Consider the following 10,450-nt stretch of genomic DNA (forward strand, 5'->3'; position numbering starts at 1 on the left):
TCACTGTAACTGCATTTTTATGTGTGTTTTTGCATTGTTTATTTTGTGGCATCTATATTGATCGGTACTTGCTTTGCTTTTCCCCTGTATGTATTTCCCTCTCCTGCTTGGACATACTGCATGCCCGCAGTATTCAATATATAAATAAATAAAAATAGATGTCTATCACCGTTCCTACACAGAAAGAAGAAGGAAAAGTCTCCGAGAGCAAAAAAGCGACGCCGGCATGCCTCCTCGGGGTCGGGAAATTTGGCGTGCACGATCATCACTGATTCCGCTACACTTGCACATAACACAACACAGTCTACTAGACCAGGGGAATCCCTATCTCAGGAAGCCCCCGTTTTCTCCTGGTCCAGCGTCATGCCGCCGCTTCACACTGTCGAGAGCACGTCCGCATTTGTGACTGCCCCACAGAGCCCGAAAAGCCCTCTAGTGTGCCCGGTCCAACCTAAGGAGAGGGACCTCTCTGTCCGCGACGCACCGGAGACTCCCACTGCGGAAGCAGTCGAGACAGCCACGCCTACGCCACTGGTGTCCGAAGCCTTGACTGTGTCCTTCGCAGGAGACAGAAGCGCCGGCGAGCACGCCTACCCAGGTCCCACACTAAAGCGGAGCCAAAGTCGTGGTGGTTTAACCAACGTTACCTTTGGTGGCGACCCTTCGTCAACGCCTTCACCCGACCCTGCAGCGCCAGCCATGCCTAGCGGCCTGGGCGTCGGCAGCGGAGTTCTGACATCACGCCCTGCACGCCTTAGAGCTGCCAGCATTGTGATTACCCGCGAACCATCGACGGCCGAATCAAACATCGTGCCCAGTGCCTTATTCAGGGTAGCGCTGCTGGCTTGTGCCTTGCTTTCTCTGGCCGTGCTCACGTTCCACTGGCTGGCGATGCCGTTGCTTGCGCAACCCGTGGGCCACTGGTGCCGGAAGTCCGGAGAAGCGGTGAACGTGAGCGAATCTCAGTGGAAGAGGATATTCATCCCGCTGGACGACGACGGCAGCTACAGCAAGTGCACCGTCTACAGTGTGGGTTTCGTGATGTCAAGAGAGAGCGACGGCGGCGACGCTTTGGGCCGATCAAGGTCGGCGGCTACGGCGGTTACGCCTCCGCGGGAAGAGCTGCCCTGCAGCAGCTGGGACTACGATGTCTCGCCAGGGCTTAAGACGTTGACCAGCGAGTGGAACCTGGTGTGCAAGCGCCGCGGGCTTCCATTCGTTGCAGTCATGTACAACAACCTCGGAGGCCTGGTTGCTTTGCCGTTCGTGGGACAGGTTGCCGACCGGTTCGGACGCTGGTACGATTCATCGAAGCGGTTCTCAACATATGATGAGAATTTGGGGTCGCCGCAGCAGATTTATGTGTCGCGGTATCTCTTGACCGCATATACGGTGGGTTAGGTTCTTCATTAATGTATCCAAAAATTTTTTAGTATGCTTCTTCGACTGCCTTTATGTTGTGTTAAGAGGGAGCCTATTAGCGCCAGATTTTATTAGCCAAATCTTTAGTTATAAAATGTATGGCTCCGAATATACTTTCGATTAGTATCTGGGGTGACAGTATTTTGGATTCGGCCCTAAAGACAGGAATGAATGCCGTGACATTACGGGCAACGCAGGCCCGTGATGGTCGTCAGCCTCCTCCTGGCTCTTTTGGCGGCCATCGGGACCGTGTTCACATCGACCTTCGCCACCTTCATCATTGCGCGCATGCTCGTCACGGGTTCGCTCAGCGCGCTGGCCCTCGTCATGGTGCTGTCCATGTTTGAGGGCTGCGCTGATTTGCAGCGGCAGCGCAGCGTGTGCGCCGCGCACCTGGTCGTGGCCACGGCCGCCCTGGCTCCGCGGCTGATGGCCGGAATGGTGCTGGACCGGCGGGTCCTCTGCCTCTCTGTGCTGCTCTGCACGCTGCCGCTGTTGCTTCTTGTGCTGCTATGCGTGGACGAGTCACCACGGTGGATGCGGGTGGTCTTCGACAGCCCCGGGGCTGAAAGCAAGACCACTACGGCGTTGCATCGCTTCACACGCAGGTGTGGAGTTTCCAGCCAATGCCTTGCAAGCAGAGAAATACCAACTTCTTCACGGAAGAAGCTTGGTTGCTACGATAGGAAAACGTTCATGCAGTGACGAATGTGCTGGGATATCAAGCGGCTATCCCAGTTACTACGAATAGCAGACCTGCAGATATGAAAACAAGATATTGATCCTAATACAAAATAATCTGATTAGCTGTCAGATACATGCCTTTCGGTGATATGAATTGTCGATGAAATTTCGACTGCTTGAATTTTCTTCGTTAGTGTCCGAGGGCGGGCTTACCGACAGTTAGGTTGCTGTTGTTGTTGCTTTGTAAGTGCACTTTCGGGTTATCTCCAAAGGTCTTTAGTCTTTGTGTTCGATTGTGTCAACGAATGAGCATAAGGGACGCCGACGTCTGCAGAAGGTTTAGTTTCCTCAGTTTCCAAATGTGTTAGAAAATAAAAATTGGTAATGCTGTCGCTTATGTAAAACAAATGGAAGCTCACATTTTGCTCAGGATTTCTCTTCTTGAGATGCCTTGCATCGCAGACGGGATTGGAGTTGTATATTTTTATTGCTACAGCGCTTCTGTTCGCCTATACTTCTCTTGTTTCTCTCCTATGGGTGCACTTTGCTTTTTGCGTTAGAAAAGACGTTAAGAAATTGACGCCAAAACAAGTTGCACTAGTGAGAAAGCGATGAAAATGCGTCGTGAATGAAAGTAAATGCTTCGGTAAAACATGTTGATGGGTCAGTTGGCGATGAATTATAACAATCCTTGTGCAACACGGATAAGAGAAAAAAAATGGACGTTCCCAGTGCGTAATTGGTCCTTCTTCCGCCGGGCTAGGCGTTTTCACAAGAAGTAAGACATCGCCATGATCACGGTCGCTGGCTTGGAGGTGGGAACATTGAAATGCGAAAGAAGTCTGTTTCTTCTTGAGTGGATTTTATGTTGCGTCAGTTTTCGAGATAACAAGAAGATGCGCTGGTAAGGGTAGGGAAATGACGGGCTCGTTATGGAATTCACATTGAGGAATTGATAGTCAATGAAATCAAGTCAAGCAGAGGAGAATGTTTCTATTTTTTAATGCCTGGTGTTCATCAATGGGAAATTTGTAGTGAATAATTTTATTGGGAGAACATAATAGATTTCAAAGGAATGAAAGCAATTACCAGCCACCTCTATCACTCCAGCCCACCACCTCCGTATGTGGCCTGTGCTGGTTTACCAACTGAGATACTTTCTTGGGTGTTTATGCTGCGTGTAACATTACCTTGAAAGTCTACCAGCACCACTCTCGTCCATAGCGGCAGAGTGCTCTTTTTCGCCGCGATTTTGGCGTGGAAGGTTATGTAATGGTGAGGCGGTAGCGTTGAGAGAACACTCTTTTGCGACTTATGGCATCAAGACTCCCAGAATCAAGTTCCTTAGGAATAGAGGTACTGTTGCATGGTCGTAAGGTGTTAGCAACTTCATTTCTACGGCTTGAGAGGCTGGAAAATGTATTCGTTGATTTTTTTTCTCTGTCAGGCTAAGCACTGTGATGACCCACAAGCACATGAAGACGACAGCGCATATGCGGTTGCGCAAGCAGAACATACTGGGGAGCGTGGGCCTTGTGACCGACCCGAATTTTCGGACACGCACGCTGGTGCTGGTCTTCACGTTGTTCACGCTCCTCAGCAGCCTGGTTGTGTCCACCGGCAAAGAGACCGTGAATCTGGAGCTTCTGGGCCTGGTGCTTCGAGTGTTCTGCTTGGTTGCTGCGGATCAACTGCTGCGCGCATTGACTAGGCGGGACGCTCTGCTGCTTGCTCTGCCGTGTGTATGCCTGCTCGCCTCTGTGGAGGCGCTGGCAACAGCCATGGCCGCGGCGTCTGTACTGCCGGTGCTCAGGTGAACAGCGTGCCTCACTTAGAGCCAGGCGCACTTTTGCTAGCTGCATGTAAACTACACGTGTGCCCTGACATAGATACGTTAATATAGCACTAGGCGGAAATCGTGCGCCTGATTTGAGCCATTGCTATGTTTTATTACTCACTCAAAAAAATACGATAATCTAACCACGCGATCACTGAAGTGGTTTACAGGGAAATACAGTGAAGCGATTCTGTAAGATATGAAATGAAGGTTACCATATGTGACGAGATGAGCAGCGATGCTCTTGCAAAGGAATATGGCTGGTAGGGAATTGCAGTAATTGAAAAGCAGTCTGCACTCAACCTCTGCCACTTTATGGTTGTTTTGGTGATGTTCTGTTTGTGACCGTGCTCTTGCGTTCCTAATGCGAAAAGAAAATCATTTGGGACTTATTTCATAGCTCCTCATTAGAGAACTTGATTGCGTCGTTAGTCCTTCAAACGCTCGCTGCCATTACTTCCTCTATAAAGATCTGTACAAATTCTCTTTGTCATCAAGACAAACCAGCTTTGTTCATGTTTACACATGAAGTTGAAAGTGTCCGGTATTTAGAAAGATACGTGGTGTACTTCCAGACTACATAGGCACCGCTTGGGGGCGCTGTTTCAGGGAGCTGCTTTTCGATTCAGTCCTGGCCAACCTTGCGCTGGTGTGCACGTACAGCCTCGAGCTCTATCCGACCGCAATGAGAGCTACGGGTCAGGGCACCGTCTATTTCGTCGGTGGTGTGTGCGCTACAGCGACACCCTTGCTCGAGAGGCGCCTGCAGCCGCCTCTGCTCGAGCTTTGCTCGGTGCTGCTGACGGTGACATCGCTGTCTCTGGTACCCCTTCTGCCAGAGACCAAGGACACATCACTGGTGGAGACCACGTGCGACCTCGAGAGGCTGCTCGGGCGACCTAGCAGCACTGAAGGGGATGAAATGTTTGACGACGTTGATGTGAGTGTAGTCTATGCAGGTGCAGAGCTAATCCGAGTTTTGACACCAAGCATTCAAACACATGACATAAATCGAACCGTTGTGGCTTTTAAATGCCCGGAGAGTCAGACACTTGGAAGCATGGCACATTTTGAAATATCCTCAAGGCGCAGATCAATGACAGCGTACATAAAAGAAGGGTAGAATAGTCCTGAGTGGTTAGTTTCTACTGATGTCCATAACTTTGCAAACACCGCCTTCTGAGGAAAATGCTGTACGCAGGGAGGAACCACTCGCAGCTGCTATAAGTTACAGGGCGTTGGTAAAGAAATGTGTCCGAAAGCCTCAGAAGTTAACCACCATGCAGGGCACTTAGAGAATGCATCTTGGTACACCGTTTTTTTTTACACGTTACTGCTCGAGAGTGTATACTGCTTAATGGAATCACGATAATGAAGAGTTTTAAGGCTTAAATATAAGGAAACCACGCTGCATAACATCGGTGTAATCTGAGGCTTTAACACCGCTCTGGCGGTTTCGCACTGAAGCTAGTCTCAAACTTAGCCTATGCAAAACTTAGAAAACGCGGTACAGTTGTGACAACCATTGCAGATCCGCAGAGTGAGCAACTAATAGCGCTTAGAAATGAAGTGTTGGCATCGAAACTGAGGCGTTCGCAGTCCCGCAGTAGTTCGTCACTCTCTTAAAAACAGACAGAACTTACAACAGATAGACGACTGAATTATGAGGAGGCATTTTTGCTGCAACAAAAAGCTAATGTACAAGGCTCCCCGTTCCGTAGCGGTCTCGCCAGGTGTCTCGTAGATGACGTTCACCGAGATTTTCATGATCAATGAATACGCTCGTTTTTTACACATCATCATGAGCCAGTGCGATAGTGATTGTGCGCCAGCTAAATTCAGGTGCTAAAAATCAATATCGCTTCACTCTGGCTGTGCGCCGGCTGATGTCAGGCGCGAAAAAATTAATGTCACCTCTCTCGCCAGAATACAGCGTGGCAGTTTGAGCGTGCATGAAGCGCCTACTTGTGCGTTCCCAACCGTTAAACCGTTTCGTCATAGTGACCCAAACCTCGTCGACGAGAGCTTTAGTGGACCGCGGTTGACTTCTCAACCAATTAGTGCAAAATACTGACAGGCCATGTAGTACCAAAACGGAAAAGCAATTCATCGCCGATACGACGGAAATGTCGCCTTTAACCGAAAGCATAAATTAAGGCAGCGTGAGCCGTAAGAAAATATGATGAAGACTTCAGAAATACAACGCCGTCCACCTAACAAAAAAAAAACGGGCCCTAGTTCGCCGAGGCTTGTTCGTGTGGTGGGATACATGAATAATACAATCTTTAACAACCGAGCCTCGCTTCAGCTTGTTATATGCAATGTAAATGTCAAATAATCAAAACTATAGCTCTTCGTGTCATAATTTAAGTTAGAAAAGAACAGCAACCAAAAACGGAAAGAAGACGCGACGTTTCAGAACCTACACTGTTCCTTGATCAGGTGTGACTACGGGTGAATTGCAGCTTGCCTGCAACTCGCCTTCTTGTCTCGTGACATGACTAACAGCAGTCGATTGTGCTCGCATTAGGCAGGATGTTTTCATTGGGCTCTATAAGCTCTATAGGCTCTATAAGCCCATTGTGAGCTCACCTGGCTTGAAAGGCTAATTTATTCATTAATTGTTTCATTGACAGCTCAAATTCCCCTTTCGGGGTATTTTTTCAGGGGTGGGTTGTTACAGCATGCCTATGTTTTTTTTTTAAATGAATGCCTTGAAGTGCGTGGTATTAGCGTATTGAACTGCGTCGGGAAAAAGGCGACTGCAGCTCTTGGTTGCGAGGAGAAAGAAATTGTTAAGCGCGGTGGTATGCGCAAAAGTGGAGTAAACGGCTTTATCATAATTAAGGAGGTCAGAAATGCGGGGAGGAGGTATGAAAGCACAATTTACAAGCTGTGATTGATGCAAGCTCTGCGTGAGTGTGAGCTGTGAGTGATATATAATGGCGTTAGGCGACGGGTGGAAGATTATAATCCGAGTTGAGTTTGGTGCCGCTCCAATGAAAGGAGTTGTCGAAAGCAATGGCTCTTGCGGCACGATCTTGACTGAATCCAGAAGGAAAGCTTAGGAGGGGCCGGCAGAAAGTTAGGTGGGCGGATAAGATGAAGAAGTTTGCGGGGATAAGGTGGCCGCAGCTAGCACAGGAGATGTTTAAATGGAGAGGTATAGCAGAGGCAGTTGTCCTGCAGTGGGTGAAGTCATACTGGTGAGAGTGATCATAATGAAGGGCGAGAGCAAGATTTGATTGGCGTTGACCCCGAGCTGCGCATGCGTATTCCGGGCTTAAATAGCTCAGAAGTTTTACAATGGGCCGTGGTAATCGCATGATACGCCGTAAAAAATCCCGAGGACATGGATGGCGTCACTAGTGAGGTTGGAATGTGTGGTGACCACCTAAGAGAATTTTAAATTGGGACGCCAATGTGTTTAAGAGAGCTTACTGAGGAGGTTTTGTCATGAGAGATATATAACTTCGCCGAAGAATACACTGCCTGCGGTGAAATGTAATTAGGGATGTTTTGTTATAATTTACAGACACAAGCCATTTGTTGCACAGTGAGTCGGTGTTGTTTAATACAGCTTTTAATATTAGGGCATTGCGGATGGTAGTGATAAGGAGATAATTTACGCAGTTAGGAGTGATTATTCACATGTTAATCGGATAACTGAATAATCAGATAACAGGCGACTTGTCGAAAAATTTAATTTGTCTGAATCCAAAGCGTAATTGTTGAGATTTGTAAGTGCACCGTGTTAATTGCATTACAGTTAGGCTGCTTCTGTCTTTTCAAGTTCGCATGAAGAGAGGGCAATGAAATTAATCTTCTTCAATAATACTGCCTTCCATTTACTTTTTACCGCGCTTGTACAAGTTTAAATTGCAATCAACCATAAGTCGCATGCTTCAGCGCATGTCGCATAAGAGTATGGGAGGCAGATATCAGCATAAGAAGGCAACACGAGGTAAAGTCACTGTTGTTTTCCACAGAAACGACGTGCCAATGCTTGAACGCATGCTCACTGGCATTCACGTTCCCCCTTTGGCAGACCGCAATCGATGCCCCAGCCCGTGGCCCCATCATTCTGTCCGACCAGGCGCGCACCGGTACGAGCATGCCACGGGCCAGCACAGCCTCCAGCATGCAGCTGTTCTCTGAATAATGCGCCCTGACGTCAAGACGGTGCTTGCGATCCATAGTCAAGCAGACCTGGTTTGTGTTGTGTGCTTTTGGCGGCGATCTTTTGGACAATGCGAGCGGTGTTATCGGCTGCTGTGAGGCACGTAGCACAGGTGCCTCTGTAGCATATCGTGCGCATGGGACCTGAACGTTACTGCGTGCTTCTGTACGTGGAGAGTAGTGTTAGAGCAGTACTTTACAATAGTTTTTTTGCACACTGGCTTTTAGGCCTGTAACTTGTGTCCAAGCCAGCTGTGTGAATAAGCATTTGTTAAATATAGTGTACAGGTTTCCTGTCAAAGCTTCTTTACGGATTACCGTCGCAGGACTCAGAAACCAGAAACATTTGGTGCATCAATGTTATAATTGCCCTCTTCGTCTGCTAGAGTGAGAGAGTAGAAGTTCGAGTGACGACGTAAGTGATATTGTTGGTGAAAACTAATATATTTCGTAATGGAGAACATGTGGGCTTCGCTGAGTTGATCTGAATTTTGCTGCCAACGTGTACTACACGACAAATAACATGCGCAGATACCGTTCCAATTATTGATGGAGCATACAGACGGAAGCGTACAGCACCAGTGTACTGCGACCGGTGGAGTATACGTTGGAATTTTAGCATCGGGTGCGGGTATTCACATGAACACTAAACATGTGCACTCGCTTGCCTGGGACATTTGTGCGAGAGCTCATTTTTCTGCGAAATCGTGAATTATACATCATCTTATATTCGTTACGTATCTCGCCAGCGTCACAGAATGGCGGAAGCTGAATACTGATTGAAAGACATTGGAAGACTGATGCCTGGTGACGTAGGCTGTGTGCGTGATGCTTAGAAATGAGAGTTGCTGTGAAATGTGCAGTATTACCGGTGCTCTGTGGTCCGCCATGGTTACACTATAACCATTCTACAGTTTTGTTTACTACTGTGCATATTTTTCACGTTTTGTGCAGCCGGTGGGTGTGTGCGTGATGCTTAGAAATGAGAGTTGCTGTGAAATCTGCAGTTTTACCGGTGCTCTTTGGCCCGCCATGGTTAAACTATAACCATTCTACAGTTTTGTGTACTACTGTGTACTACTGTGCATATTTTTCACGGTTTGTGCAGCCGGTGGCTGTGTGCGTGATGCTTAGAAATGAGAGTTGCTATGAAATCTGCAGTATTACCGGTGCTGTTTGGCCCGCCATGGTTAAACTATAACCATTCTACAGTTTTGTGTACTACTGCGTACTACTGTGCATATTTTTCACAGTTTGTGCAGCCGGTGGCTGCGAGAGTTTCGTAAATGACTTGTCTGTTATCGTCCTCATTGGTCAACGACGTAGCAATGTGTTAAAGATAGTTGCGAGGCCAGTTGGTTTTTCAGCGGGTGTAGCAATGTGCTTGCGCGGCAAGGGTTTATTCCTTTGCCTGGCGTTTAGCTAACGAAAAACGCAGCCTAACCACGCTGATGAAATAAAAAACTAGCCGGGTTGAATTTCATCCTTCTTATTGTCAGTTTTTACTACCACCACTTGCATGGCCATTGGAGTTGTCTTCCGTTTTGTTTTTGTGCTTGCATCCTTTGGGTGTGATTCCACGGTTGGAACTTCTTGGCTCTATGCTCGATGTAAAAAGATAATATCACGCAATTGTGAATGTTGGCGCTCTATAAATGATGTTGAGAAAATGACACAAAAACTTTCGTGTATAAAAGAAACTGCCGTTTTTGCTTGCGCGATTTCTTCAAGTTATGGCTTTTTAGAATCGGGGACACACAAATGAGAGACATTTATTTGCATGAGCTTAAGCTTGAATGAGCGCTGGGGAGTTCTACCGTGAGCGAAGGCTCGTTAGTGTGATTTTCAGTTAAAATAAATCTAAGTTAGCGCCTCTGAATTTAAGCAGAGGACACAGGTCTGTAATGAAACTGACAGGTAGGCTCCCCTACGAATTTGAAGATGAGGTTGGTAGTAACAATAAAAAAGTAAACGACGTGATATTGGAACGTTCACCAGGCAAATTCCTGTTGGTAACAGCCACTGAAATTTCTGGGAAAGCGATGACGGGAAGGCATTGTTGAGGAGACTAGAGATCCAGAAACACCTTCCATGCTAGTGGTTTGGGAGGAAACGTAATTTTATAATAGGTTGGCAAGCTGGTACGTCTGCAACGGGCGGACGTCTTTGCAACGATAGTTCTAGGGAATATTTTCACTGGGTACATGTATGAATAAAGGGGCATCTGAATTCGGCAAAAAATTGAGGGGGGGGGGGTATGGACTGTCTGTGGCCCGTGGTCAATAATGTGAACTGCGTTTAAGGTGCAAACTTGGAGATTATTGACAG

This window comes from Amblyomma americanum, chromosome 4 (genome assembly GCF_052857255.1).
Source record: "Amblyomma americanum isolate KBUSLIRL-KWMA chromosome 4, ASM5285725v1, whole genome shotgun sequence".
In the NCBI taxonomy this organism is placed as follows: Eukaryota; Metazoa; Arthropoda; class Arachnida; order Ixodida; family Ixodidae; genus Amblyomma; species Amblyomma americanum.